Below are 14,593 nucleotides of genomic sequence, written 5' to 3'. Positions count from 1 at the left end.
TTATTATTTGTTTATTAATTTGTTAGCAATATTTTCATTTTGGGTATCTGCACTGTTCACTGCAATGCACTTTTACACTGAATACTCACCACTTTGATGTAACTAGGAAATTGACTACTAGCTGGAAAAATATCTTATGGGCAGTAAATAACAGAGGACCATAGGTTGGTTTATAGGTACCAGATACAGGCAGGAAGCATAGGCAATGGTGGACCCTCTTTTACTAGATGCCCGGGCGAGACCTTCTAAAAAATAAATAAACATGAGGGCAGGTGCAAGGGATGTGATCCTACCCATAGTCCATCTAGGGAACCATTTGGTAGATATATATATAAAAGAGGGAGGAGGGATGCAAGGCCCCCTTCCTGAGCCGATTTTGGCCCCGGGGACCCCTTTCCCCAGGGCCCAGCCTTTATTTAGAAATATTACAAAGGGGAGGGTGCCAAGTTGTCCCCTTCCCCAGTCCAATTTCGGTCCCGGGGAAGCCATCCCCAAGCCCAGACTTAATGCGATGGGGAAGTGAGGGCCATGCAGCCCTCTCTATGGGCTGATATAAGGGCCCAGCCATGTCTCCTGGGTGCCCCCAGTACACCGAGTGTACATTGGAACCGTGGAGGGAGCTTCAAGACCCCCACAGCCCCTGTGGTACCGTGGAGTGTAGCAGAGTGGAGTGGCATGGAGAATAGAGTAGAGTAGAGTCGTGTACAGTGGAGTGATGTAGGATAGAGTCAAGCAAACTGTTATAAATTTGAGTGTTGTCTCATACAGTAGAGTGGAAATCTGTTCCATAAAGTGTTAAAAACTGCCCTAGAGTGGAGCAAAGTGTTGAACAATAGAGTGTACGGGCATTGAGTTGAGTACAAATTTGAACAGTTGTGTGTACGGGGATAGAGTGGAACAGAGTCTAGTGGAATTTGCAAAAAACACAGTTGATGGACAGAATGTAGAACAATGTCATACATTCATCCCAGTACAAGGATCTGGGCCTAAATCCATCGTTTTTTTGCACTCCACACCACCCTGGGTTAGACACTGGCTATATGCAAATCAGCTCTGACCCTGTGCCGCATGGGAACAGTCCAGTCCGAACTACCAAGCCATGTCTTTCCCAGACCGGAATCAAGCATCCAAGGACCGGTTTCTGGCTATCAGCCTTCATTCAGCCTGGATAGCTTGACTCCAGTGGTGTGGAGAGCCTGGGACTCACGTCTGAGCATACCCAGCCCACTCGGGGTGAAAATTGCAAAAATCACAGTTGATGGACAGAATGTAGAACAATGTCATACATTAACCCCAGTACAGGGATCTGGGCCTAAATCCATCGTGTTTTTTGCACTCCACACCACCCTGGGTTAGACACTGGCTATATGCAAATCAGCTCTGACTCTGTGCCTCATGGGAACAGTCCTGTCCGAACTACCAAGCCATGTCTTTCCCAGACCGGAATCAAGCATCCAAGGACCGGTTTCTGGCGATCAGCCTTCATTCAGCCTGGATAGCTTGACTCCAGTGGTGTGGAGAGCCTGGGACTCACGTCTGAGCATACCCAGCCCACTCGGGGTGAAAATTGCAAAAAACACAGTTGATGGACGGAATGTAGAACAATGTCATACATTCACCCCAGTACAAGGATCTGGGCCTAAATCCATTGTTTTTTTGCACTCCACACCACCCTGGGTTATGGACACACTAAAAATATTTGGTTTCAGTGAGAAACAATTGAATAAAATCCTCAGTACCAATAATAAAAATGGACATAGTGTTACGATTATCCCGAATGGAGGGGAAAAATGGAACCAACTTATAAATTTAAAAAAGAAAATGATTAGAACAGAATTCCAAGCTGACTTCCTCATAGAATATGTAAAATCAGGGACAATACCCATAGGGCTACAGGTGAGGAACAAGCCAGGGTTGTTTGTCCAAAATAAACATTCTTGGACACCTGGACACCTATTTCCAATCTATGCAGCAGAGATTGGATGTTGCTTATTATAGAGACCGCACAAGAGACCATCCTCATAGAGAAGAGGGAGATAGAAGAACTAGAAACGACTCTCCATCACAGCATTGCTCTAGAGGAAGCAAAAAAGAAACTAGATGAAATAAATCAAGATATATGCGGCTATCGGGAATACCTTATAAATAAAAAGACATTCAAATTGCAAAAAAGATATGAACAGGTTTAGTCATGAAATTGTATACCCTTTTCTTAAAAAAGACTATTACCTAGAGAAACAAGAACAAAATTGGGCAAGGCCACAGAGGGCTAGATTTTTTAATTATAGGCGCCTCAAACACATCAATTTTTCTGACACCTCAGGTATTATTGGGGAGGATGAAGTCCATATTAGAGAGGAAGGACCCTGACAGGGACTAGAAAAAGATTTTGAGGGGGGGGGGGCGTTTAGGACAAAGACAACAGAGGCCCCAAAGGGGATACTCAAACAGAAGCAGGGGCACACCCATGAGAGACCAGAATGGACGAAACAAACAACCCCAAGAGTACTCGAGGAATCCACAACCACAAGAGTACCTCAGGACGAGGAGCAAGAACTATTGGTGATAGAACAGACCCCCATTATTAACTTGTCTTATGGGGAATTAAGTAAAATAGAAGAGGAGGTACTCAGAAAAGGTTTCAGTTTTGTCCCAGCCAATGGGATTAATACATTTCTTTTTGAAAAAGATCTGCGGGCATTTTTCAGAAAAAAGCAGATTACGTAAATTCTTTGAGGACAGACCTTGTCAAGAAAGGCCGGTAGACTCAGGCCTTCGCCTAAAGTCAACTTTCACTCCTAGTCTAGGCATGGTAGGCAAAAATGTGTAAATATTCGAAGCAGTTGTCAGAATGGAAACAGAGAATCTCTTAAAAGAAAAGCATTATTACACTCACAATATGTCCAAAGCTCAGAAACAGGCCATGGATTCTCTTTCTAGAGATAATAAAATAACAATAAAGCCAGCAAACAAAGGGGGCGGGTGGTAGTTTTTGATACAGAGAATTACTAACAGAGAGCCTTGGAACTTCTCTGTAACCGGGAACACTACAAGCCGGTCCCCTGGTCACGTGTGGAGAGACTAAAATCTGAAGTTGAATCACTTGTTGAACATGTGATGAATGAGGAATGGATAAATTCAGATGAATACCAATTCCTCATTAATAGAAATCCTAAGATACCAGCGTTCTATGGACTTCCTAAAGTCCACAAGAAAATGAACAATCCTCCTCTTAGACCTAAGGGCTAGATTTTATCAATCAATCAATCAATCATATCATTTGTAAAGCGTACTACTCACCCGTGAGGGTCTCAAGGCGCTGGGGTGGGGAATGCTGCTACTGCTCGAAAAGCCAGGTCTTGAGGAGTTTTCTGAAGGTCAGCAGGTCTTGAGTCTGCCGTAGGTGGATGGGGATGGTGTTCCAGGTCTTGGCGGCGAGGTGGGAGAACGATCTGCCACCTGAGGTCGCTCTTCGGAAGCGGGGGACTGTAGCGAGGGCGAGGCGGGCGGAGCGGAGCTGGCGGGTGGGGGTGTAGAAGCTGAGTCGTCTGTTGAGGTACGTTGGTCCGATGTTGTGGAGTGCCTTGTGTACTTGGGTGAGGAGCTTGAAGGTTATCATCTTGTTGACCGGGAGCCACTGCAGGTCTCTCAGGTGGGGTGTGATGTGGCTGCGGCGAGGGATGTCGAGGATCAGGCGTGCAGAGGCGTTCTGGGTGCGTTGGAGCCGTCTCAGGAGTTTGGCCGAGGCACCTGCTTAGAGGGCATTTCCATAGTCCAACCTGCTGCTGACAAGGCCCTGGGTGACTGTTCTTCACGTTTCAGTGGGGATCCACTTGTAGATCCTACGGAGCATGCGGAGGAGGAGGAGACGGCGTTGACCTGTTTAGTCATGGAGAGGGTGGAGTCGAGGATGACCCCTAGGTCATCCTCTTATGATAGAGATAGCCTCCTTGACAGCGGTAAAAAGAATAGAAAAAGAACACAGGAGCAAATAGTGAGTCAGTTCTCAGCTGTTAGCAAACAAATTAAAAACATTATCAACTGTAATTGGAAGATCTTAAATGACGGTGAAACGACCAATCTTCCTAAACCAGTTCATGCCTTTAAAAAGAATAAAAATCTCCAGAATTCTCTAGTTCACACCTAGAGGGATGAGCCAATGGAAACACAGAGTACCTTGCTCGGAGAAAGAGCTAAGGGCAATAACAGATCTGGTAACTACTACGCATGCAAGCTATGTGTAACAACTAAGGAAGTGATTCTAAACGGGGCCTCACATGTAATCAAAACGCTTAATAACTGCAGGAGCAAAAACATAATATATCTCATATTCTGCCCGTGTTCCATGGGGTATATAGGCGAAACAGGTAGGGAACTTAGACAACGTGTGTGTGAGCATAGATCGGCCATCAATACCAAAAAAGAGAATGCTCCTTTAGTTAACCACTGGATAGAGAAGAAGCACAATGCCACTGACCTTAGATGAGTTGTGATTGAAAAAATAAGAGAATGTAAAAGGGGTGATAAAAGTGCCCATAGAAGAAAACTTCACCAGCCATGGTACATGATTAAATTTGACACAATATATATATATATTTTTAAATATACATCTTTTTATATTTACATGAATTGGATTTTTTATATTCCATGCACTTCTTTGCATATTTCTTTGCACATTTTTTGCACTAAGTTACTTGTTGTTAGTATTTACAGAGGGGCTTGTCAGTCAATGTTTACAGCATAGAATAGAGGTTGATATAGACTTTACCCACTTGGGTTTAATTGGTTTTATGACATTGCTCTTTAAATCCATGCATTTGTTTTTATCTCCTCTAAAAAATTGACTAATATGAATTTTATTCATATATGAATACAATTGCCTTTTTTAAAATACTTTTTGTAATATCTTTTTAAAGGATTGTTATTTTAGATGTCTTTTATGATTAGATATAAACGTATTTTTATGACTGTGTGCATATATCTTCTACACCAAGATACATTAAGGTTGGTTATTGATGGTGACTGACCTTTGTGTAGTATGTTTTTCATTTCTTCTTTTTTCAAGCATACACTCTGTATTAACCAATGAAGTAACAGCTTTGACTGCACATTGCACTTTAAAATGTGTCTGCTTCGCAGCATGCGTCATGTAACCAAGGCCTCTAGTAGGTCGAAACGTTATGCTGGCAGGGCGCAAGAAAACCTAAATAAAATATTTCTTTTCACCTGCACTTCTGGGTCAGCTTCATTTCCTCCTCTGACGGAGTCTTTAATACTAAGGAGATTGCTGGGGATCAGGATTCGAGCTTTGTTGATCTATATATATATATACATATATATATATATCAAAGAAAAAGCGGCGTACTTCTGCCACTTGATGCGGCGGGCACAAGACAGGGTCGCCAAGCCCTCAATTGTATCTCAGTCCCTGGTTTACCATTCATTCCGAAAAACCAACATCAAGGCCCCAATGTACGTGCAATGTAGGTTTCTTGGCACAAAAGAAACACCCTACGCGTTTCGAGGTCAGCCGACCTCTTGCTCAGGGGTGGAGTTTTCGTTTCACAGCCATTCTTTTAAAGTGAGAGTTACATTATTTCACACAGATCATGTGATCAACAGACATAAAAGAAATATATATCCCCGCTACATTGTTGCTTATGTAAGTTTGTTGGGATCAATACATTTGCAATATTTTAACTTTACACATTCTGCAGGACTGCCAAATTAAATTAAAATAAAGTATTGGGAAAATCCAAAATAATCCAGGTTAAATGTAAGAGTCATAAGTATTGCCCAAGTGGGCTATAGTCCAAAGTCATTTTATCGATGCTTCTGGTATTATAACCTGGTATTTGATGTTCCAATTCATACATGTTTATTGCCCCAGTGGGCTATGGCTTTTCCTGCATGTTGAACAGTCCGATTCAATTCCTAAAAGGGGGCAAACAATGCAGCGATTTACTTGATGAAATCCCATCTGTAACGATCACACGTCAGAAAGTTAAAAACATAGTTACAGTTAAAAGAATGGAGGTTCATTGTAAACAGTAGCGAGGCATAATCACCAAAAATAACCATATACTTAGGGGTATAGATGGACCGCTAGTTCCTCACCTAAGTTATGGCCTACGGGCTGTGTTGTATTGTACTTGATTATGTACTTGGACTCAAGTTTTCTCAATTCTAACCATCTGTTCCCGCCTCTCTCTGTGTTTTGGATGCAATCCAGTACATAAAACTTCAATAGATTAGGATTTTGATTGTGTTCGGCCGCAAAGTGCCTAGCCACTGGATACTGCTGATTCACATTTTTGATGGCTCTCTGGTGTTCTAAAATTCTCAATTTAGCTTGTTTTGTTGTGCACCCTATGAAAAATTTGCTACACGGGCACTGTAGTGCATACATAGCATACTCTGTAGTACAGCTGAAGTGTTTTACAATTTTATGAGCTGCACGATCTTTTGATATTTTCAAAATTTTACAGTTTTGACTGTATCCACATGCCTTGCATTTCCTGCAAGGAAAAATCTTTGTATCTGATTAGACTTATGATGTTCTTTGATTAGAGTAGTACTTAAGGTGTCTTTCAAGGATTTGGCCTTTCTAAATGTGATAGAGGGGCTCTCATGGATGGTTTCTTTTCAGGTCTTTGTCCAGTTTGAGCATGTCCCAATATTTCTTGAGACTGCGTCTCACCTCCCATGACTGACTGTCATAATTAGTAATAAAGCGGATTTGGTCCTGAGTCTGGCGTTCTTTTGGGACAAGCAGATCTTTTCTAATCATGGCATTCACCTTGTCTTCTGCCTGCCTGATTATAGTCTGACTATATCCTCTTTCTGAGAATCTCTTGTTCATGACCTTCTTCTCCCTTTCAAATCCTTCAGATGTACTACAATGTACTACAATGATGTACTACAATGTACTACAATGTACTACAATTACGTTTTGCTTGAATCAATTCTCCCAAAGGGATGCTGCGTATTAGGTTGGGGGGATGGCAACTCTCCGCATGCAGGAGACTATTTCCTGCTGTCGATTTGCGGAATGAGGTGCTCTGCAATTTCCCTTCCTCAACTGTGCCAATAAACCTACATTGCACGTGCATTGGGGCCTCGATGCTGGTTTTTCTGAATGAATGGTAAACCAGGGACTGAGATATATATATATATATATATATATATTCACTGAAAAAACCATAGGTTATAGACCATATATAGTTAGGAATTAGCATTTACAAAACCTTGAAAATTCACTGAAAAAACCATAGGTTATAGACCATATATAGTTAGGAATTAGCATTTAAAAAACCTTATTTTACTCACACAAAACCATTGAAATTCCATATATAGTTAGTTGCACTAACTATATATCGCGCACCCGCAATCCACTGCTGATCATGTCACATATTACATCATTCATGACATGGTCAGTGACATCACTGATGACATCACTGATGATATCTCAAATGACATCACTGAGGTTTTGTAAATGCTAATTCCTAACTATATATGGTCTATAACCTATGGTTTTTTCAGTGAATTTCAATGGTTTTTTAATAGCAAATATCATAAGCTGTCGAATGTCAAGTACGTGGTAAGTGAAAACATTTTCGTGTTTATGCACACTGATCTGCTTTGAATGGTGCCCCCCCCTCATTTCTATTAGGAGTACTCTCTCTTTGCAGATAGTGAAAGGTAGTTAACGCAGGCCTTTGCCCCCGTTGTAATCCGTCGTGCCTGCTTCTCTCTCCATTTGATTGATTGTTATCCAAGTATTTACTGTTTTAGAATTAGTTCTCTTTGGTTCATTCTCTATTTACAAACAAACACAGAGTCGCAATACTCTGTTTAGTCTTTGCAGATAACGAAAAATCGTGTAAAAAAAAAGAAAAGGAATCGAGTAAAATCAGTAGGCCACTAATGGGATCTCTTTTTGACCTCGCTAAAATAGAAACATTAGGAACAACCCCTCATGACAAATACAAAACTAGTGAGATGAACTGAACTCCACACAATGATGGCTGCAAAACAGCTCGGCTCCGCCACCCACCCCGCCCAAAATAACGATAAAGAGCGGCTGCCATGATTGGTTGCGGAATGGCCACAACGGAGCTACGAAATGGTGCTGCTCTCATGCTAACCCCAGCTTCAGTCTGAAACATCCAGAAACACTGTAGACTACCAATTCGATCAGTTCCGGTAGCGCCCCAATGTAACCCGGTAGAGAAGAACTAGCCCTCCCCTCTTTGACTGATGGTTCTTGTTGCCTGTCCCTTCTGTTGTCATTTAACAGAACTATTTAGCCTGCTGAAAGGGGTTGTGTTTCGACCGCTGGTTGGTGGAGACATTTTGACTATATTCTGGACCTGCGTTGTCGCGTAATGCGTCATATGACGCGCCGTGTTAGCGCATCCGGAAGTCATCCGGGGCGCGCAGCGCATAACGTAAGCATAACAAGTCATGTGACTTGTTAATAAAACTTTTCATTGGTTCATTTTACTTTTCTTATTGTAATGATGAAAGGCTTGGTCATATCACCTAAAAATTACGCTTTTAATTACTTCCGAACATTATTTTTTCTTAAATATATGTTATAATGTTCCAGGCTAATGTACTTTCCCGGAAATTTTACAACTGTCCTGCAAGTAAAATATATTCTTTTTTCGAGAAAAAGAGCGTTTCTTCGTCCCATGACGGAGCCGTTGAGCAAAAGAGGGTCGACCTGCTGTCTTAGTCGCCGATACGCCTGAATATGAGATTCTTATCGATCACTTTATGTTGCAGGAATAGAAAACACAACAGCCCTTGACCATTTATCTTTACTGCGTTCCTTCGTATTATACCTTTTACCCTTCATGTAATTGGTCTGCTTTATTTCACTTGCCTTTTAATGATTCTAAAACAGTGACTATTATTAAAAACTTTACCAATGTATATACTACTACCATGTTTTCTTTTAAAAACCTTTATTGTGAAAATTTCATTATACAAATACGAGCCTATAACCACGTGGGCCTGCCACGGAGCAAACTGTAATCGTATATGATGAATAGACATTTACACTGTAGAGGAACGTAACGGGCGGGCCATTAGGTTGCAAGAACTAAGGTGTCTAACAGTTACGGAATCGGTGGACGTACATTTTATAATTAAAATACGACAGGGCCAGTTACAATAAAATTATCTAGATATACATTTGCGGGCAAGTACCATGGGTGACGTTAATTCGAATTTTCAACAGTACAGTAATCAATAACACATCAGAACTTAATATCAATAGGGATGTCGAAATATTCAATCAATTCTCGTCCCCGCCCGCCATGTGCTTCAAAACTGCAAACGTATCTCGTGATTTCAAGGTTCTGCAACCAGTACACAACAAGGAGTTACGAGTCCCATTTATTCCGGCGCCATTTTGGGCGAGGACGGGCAGGTCCAGGATATAGTCAAAATGTCTCTACCAACCATCGACTATGATGATGTTCATATGCTGTATTTATTAGAGTAACACTCATCTGTCCACATGAAATTAATTTACCACAATCTAAACATGTCATTTTAATCTTTCCAAAGTTCTTCTAAATATTTGGGACCGTTTCCCTTGCCTCTGAAGCTCTCAGTGCCACTTCTTTGATGAATGTACTAGCAGGTCAGGGGTTCTCCTCCAAATCTCTCTTTTATGCAGCACTATAATTAATTGGTGCCACCTCTCCATATGACGATGCATGGTATAGTTACCACAACTATATATTTTTTCGGTTCCTCTGGAGAGTTCATCGTGGCAGATGAAGCGTGTAACGTACCGGGCATTTACCTTTTTTTGCATGTACAGGAAAGGAAAAAAAAATCGAGCGTCCGAGTTCTAAGGTGTCCCAGGGCCATTTTAGTGGACCAGGCCCAAATCCAAAGAACAGGCCGCCATTTTGAGAGTCCTCTTGCAGCCGCCTGTCGCTGTAGCATCAAGAGCACCCGAAACTCAGCTGAATGGCAACTGAAACGGTAAAGGGGCGCCCCACTACATTTCAGCATTGTAGGATGACCACACCAGTACAGCAACTTGCTAGACATCACCTCGGTGCCATCCGGATCTCAGCGCCCCACTGCAGATGAAGTGCCTCTCAACTATGAAACCACCACGGTGACATCCGGATCTTGGCGCGTTGTGCTGCCTTCGGCCTATTCGCACATCGGTCCGCTACTGACGCCATCTCACAGGCTAATGGGGCGACCCACGCCGAGTTTCAGCATTGTAGGATGACCACACCAGTACAGCAACTTGCTGGACATCACCTCGGTGCCATCCGAATCTTGGCATCTCAACGCCTAGTGGTATCTTCCATACAGAAAATATTGTTACGCTGCCTTTGGCCCCATTCGCACATCAGTCCGCAACTTAGACATCACCTCGGTGCCATCCGGATCTTGGCATCTCAGCGCCTTGTGGTGTCAGTCAGAAAATATTGTTGCGCTGCCTTTGGCCCCATTCGCACATCAGTCCGCTACTGACACCATCTCACAGGCCAATAGGGCGCCCCACGCCGACTTTTACCATTGTACGATGGCCACACCAGTGGCACAACTTGCTAGACATCACCTCGGTGCCATCCGAAACTTGGCATCTCAACGCCTAGTGGTATCTTCCATACAGAAAATCTTGTTACGCTACCTTTGGCCCCATTCGCACATCGGTACGCAACTTAGACATCACCTCGGTGCCATCCGGATCTTGGCATCTCAGCGCCTTGTGGTGTATTCTCTTCAGAAAATATTGTTGCGCTGCCTTTGGCCCCATTCGCACATCGGTCCGCAACTTAGACATCACCTCGGTGCCATCCGGATCTTGGCATCTCAGCGCCTTGTGGTGTCTTCTACTCCGAAAATATTGTAGAAAATATTGTTGCGCTGCCTTTGGCCCCATTCACACATCAGTCCGCTACTGACACCATCTCACAGGCCAACAGGGCGCCCCACGCCGACTTTTACCATTGTACGATGGCCACACCAGTGCCACAACTTGCTAGACACCACCTCGGTGCCATCCGGATCTTGGCATCTCAGCGCCTTGTGGTGTCTTCAAATCAGAAAATATTGTTGCGCTGCCTTTGGCCCCATTCGCACATCGGTCCGCTACTGACGCCATCTCACAGGCCAACGGGGCGCCCCACGCCGACTTTCAACATTGTAGGATGGCCACAGAAGTGCGACAACTTACTAGACACCACCTCGGTGCCATCCGGATCTTGGCGCGTTGTGCTGCCTTCGGCCTATTCGCACATCGGTCCGCTACTGACGCAAACTCACAGGCCAACGGGGCGCCCCACGCCGACTTTCAGCATTGTAGGATGGCCACACCAGTGCGGCAACTTGCTACACACCACCTCGGTGCCATCCGGATCTTGGCATCTCAGCGCCTAGTGGTGTCTTCTATTCCGAAAATATTGTTGCGCTGCCTTCGGCCCCATTCACACATCGGTCCGCTACTGACGCCATCTCACAGGCCAACGGGGCGCTCCACGCCGACTTTCAGCATTGTAGGATGGCCACACCAGTGCGGCAACTTACTAGACACCACCTCGGTGCCATCCGGATCTTGGCACTTTGTGCTGCCTTCGGCCTATTCGCACATCGGTCCGCTACTGACGCAAACTCACAGGCCAACGGGGCGCCCCACGCCGACTTTCAGCATTGTTGGATGGCCACACCAGTGCGGCAACTTACTAGACACCACCTCGGTGCCATCCGGATCTTGGCGCGTTGTGCTGCCTTCGGCCTATTCGCACATCGGTCCGCTACTGACGCAAACTCACAGGCCAACGGGGCGCCCCACGCCGACTTTCAGCATTGTAGGATGGCCACACCAGTGCACCTTACTAGACACCACCTCGGTGCCATCCGGATCTTGGCGCGTAGTGAAGCTGCAGCAGCTGCAAATAAGCTTCAGACAGTGTTACAACCGCTGCTCAGAACTCTCAACTATGACACCACCTCGGTGCCATCCGGATCTTGGCGCGTTGTATTGCCTTCGGCCTATTCGCACATCGGTCCGCTACTGATGCCGCCTCACGTGCCAACGTATTTTCTCCGCATTTTATACCCTATGCCGCATAACAGGTCATGTGACTTGTTTATAAAACTTTTCATTGGTTCATTTTACTTTTGGTTTCCTAATGATGGAAGGCTTGATCATGTGACCTAAAAACAACACTTTTCATTGGATGAAAACTTCTTTTTTTTTCCCAAACGATGAAAGCCCCACCTTGTTTCTGGATGTTTCAGACTGAAGCTGGCGTCAGCATGAGAGCACCACCATCTCGTAGCTCAGTCGTGGTCATTCCGCGAGCAATCATGGCAGCCGCTCCCCACCAGAAGCCTGCAGGAGTCGGAGCCCCCAAAACTTTTGATGAATTCTCAAGGCGGAGGGGACGCTTTCGAGAATGGGGTCCAAGACCTAGCAGACAAGCGTCCGATTTCCAAGGTGTCCCAGGGCCATTTCAGTGGACCAGGCCCAAAAAGGAAACAGCCTGCCGCCATTTTGAGAGTCCTGTGACAGCCGCCTATCGCTGCACCGCAAGAGTGGGCGCAACTCAGCTGAATTGCGGCTTTTGACACAGTGGACCAAAAACGGACGGAATGGCAACTGAAACGGTAAAGGGGCGCCCCACTACAACAGATGACACTCCACCTGGAGAGGCCCGTTCACGCCGCCTCCCCCGGGGCGCCCCACGCCGTTATTCGGAGCAGCATTGTAGGATACCAAAACCAGTGCGGCAACTTACTGGACATCACCTTGGTGCCATCGTTCTGCTGCCTTGGAACTATTCGCGCAACAGTTTGCTACTGATGACCCACCCCCCCCGACGCCCCATGCCGTTATTTGCTGGGTGGCAACTTACTAGACATCACTTTCGTGTCATCTAGATTTCAGCGCGTTCTGCTGCCTTGGAACTATTCGCACAACAGTTTGCTACTGATGACCCACCCCCCGCGACGCCCCACGCCGGAAATCTGGACGTTGTGCTGCGTTGGGACTATTCGCACAGCCGACCGCTACTTCGTTGTTTTTCCCTAAAAATGTTTATATGTTATTACTATTTTTGTTTTCTTGTATATATTTATAAATTATTGAAGTTTTATAATCTTACTACTTTGTCGGAGTGCTATATATTTTTAATGTGACACATAATTGTAAAAACTTTGATGTACAAAGAGTCATCCCTGGAATCTTCCGCTTCAGGCTCGGTCCCCTCCCCAATCACAATACAGGATGGTTTTCAGATAATAGCAACGCTTCTGCTGTGACGGATCTCATCGAGTGTGGGCCTTGATCTACTATAACTCCTTTGAAGAGGGGTGATTCTTTACAGCTGTGGCCATAAACTACATCTGCAGGGCTAGCTGATACCCTAGGACCAGCCTGGACAATCGGACACAGAGGAAAAGGAGTGTCAGAGGGTGCGGTAGTGAATAGGGCGAAAGGGAGGTGTCGGGCGGGCACAGGGTGTGATTCTCAGGGAAGAGCAGCGCAGATGGGGGGAGGTTTATTACCCATGCATAAGACAGAGAGCGGGGGTGACCACTGCCTGGGGGAGATGCTTGCGAGGGTGGGGAGCCATGCTAAGGATCGACAGCGTGCACAGAGTGGGTCTGGTCAAGGCATCTAAAATGGCTGCCGTGCACGACAAAAGTGTGGCATTTGAAAAAAGACAAATTGGCGCTGACAATGTTTTTCAACACTTCCTGATTTCCTTCGAATCGAACGTTAACAGACGTTGGGGCATATTACCACAGTTAAGCGATATTTATCCCTAACGATGCTTAGCAACGATTTTTTTACCGTCAGAAATTATCGCAGATAAACCTTGCTATTATCAAGGTTTATCGCAAATACGATAAAAAACGACCGCAATGCATTAATATCGCTGAAAACTCAGCGATATTCATGCATTACCGAGCTAATGCTCTTAGCCATGTTATCCACCTCCCATTGGATAACATGGCTAAGAACTGCTCAGGGCAGGTGGTAGCTTTTGGAGATATTCGCGCTTATCTCGAATATTTCCAAAAGTTGATAATAGGAGATAGCGATGTTAGCGACTGTTTCCAGTCGCTAACATCTTGGCATGCCCACTTTGCATGTCATTAGTGATAAATATCACTCACATGCAAAGTGGGGCCCAAGATGGTCGCTATCTTCTACTAGCCGTCGCTAACTGGTGTTAGCAACAGCTAGGTAATACACATATAATTATATCTCCGCGAAGCGGAGCGCTGTTACAGATATATATCTTGTTTTTGAACGTTAATTTCTCAAAATGCACTGAAGCACATATATTGAGACCTAGCAAAGGCACATCGGGCTACCAGTCCCTACAATTTTGCCAAGTTTCGTACAAATCCATTCAGCTGTTCGATCCTACCGAGAGACAAGATGGCGGCCGCTACGGACTGTTTGGAATGTTTACAGACACCGGAGAGCCAATCAGCTTCGCTTCGCAAAGCTCCGTAACGCGAAAAGTACGCGAAGCGGCGCGCTGTTACAGATATATATCTTTTTTTGAACGTTAATTTCTCAAAATCCACTGGAGCA

This window comes from Lissotriton helveticus, chromosome 4_1, assembly GCF_964261635.1.
Source record: "Lissotriton helveticus chromosome 4_1, aLisHel1.1, whole genome shotgun sequence".
In the NCBI taxonomy this organism is placed as follows: Eukaryota; Metazoa; Chordata; class Amphibia; order Caudata; family Salamandridae; genus Lissotriton; species Lissotriton helveticus.
This window is presented reverse-complemented; position numbering follows the sequence as displayed.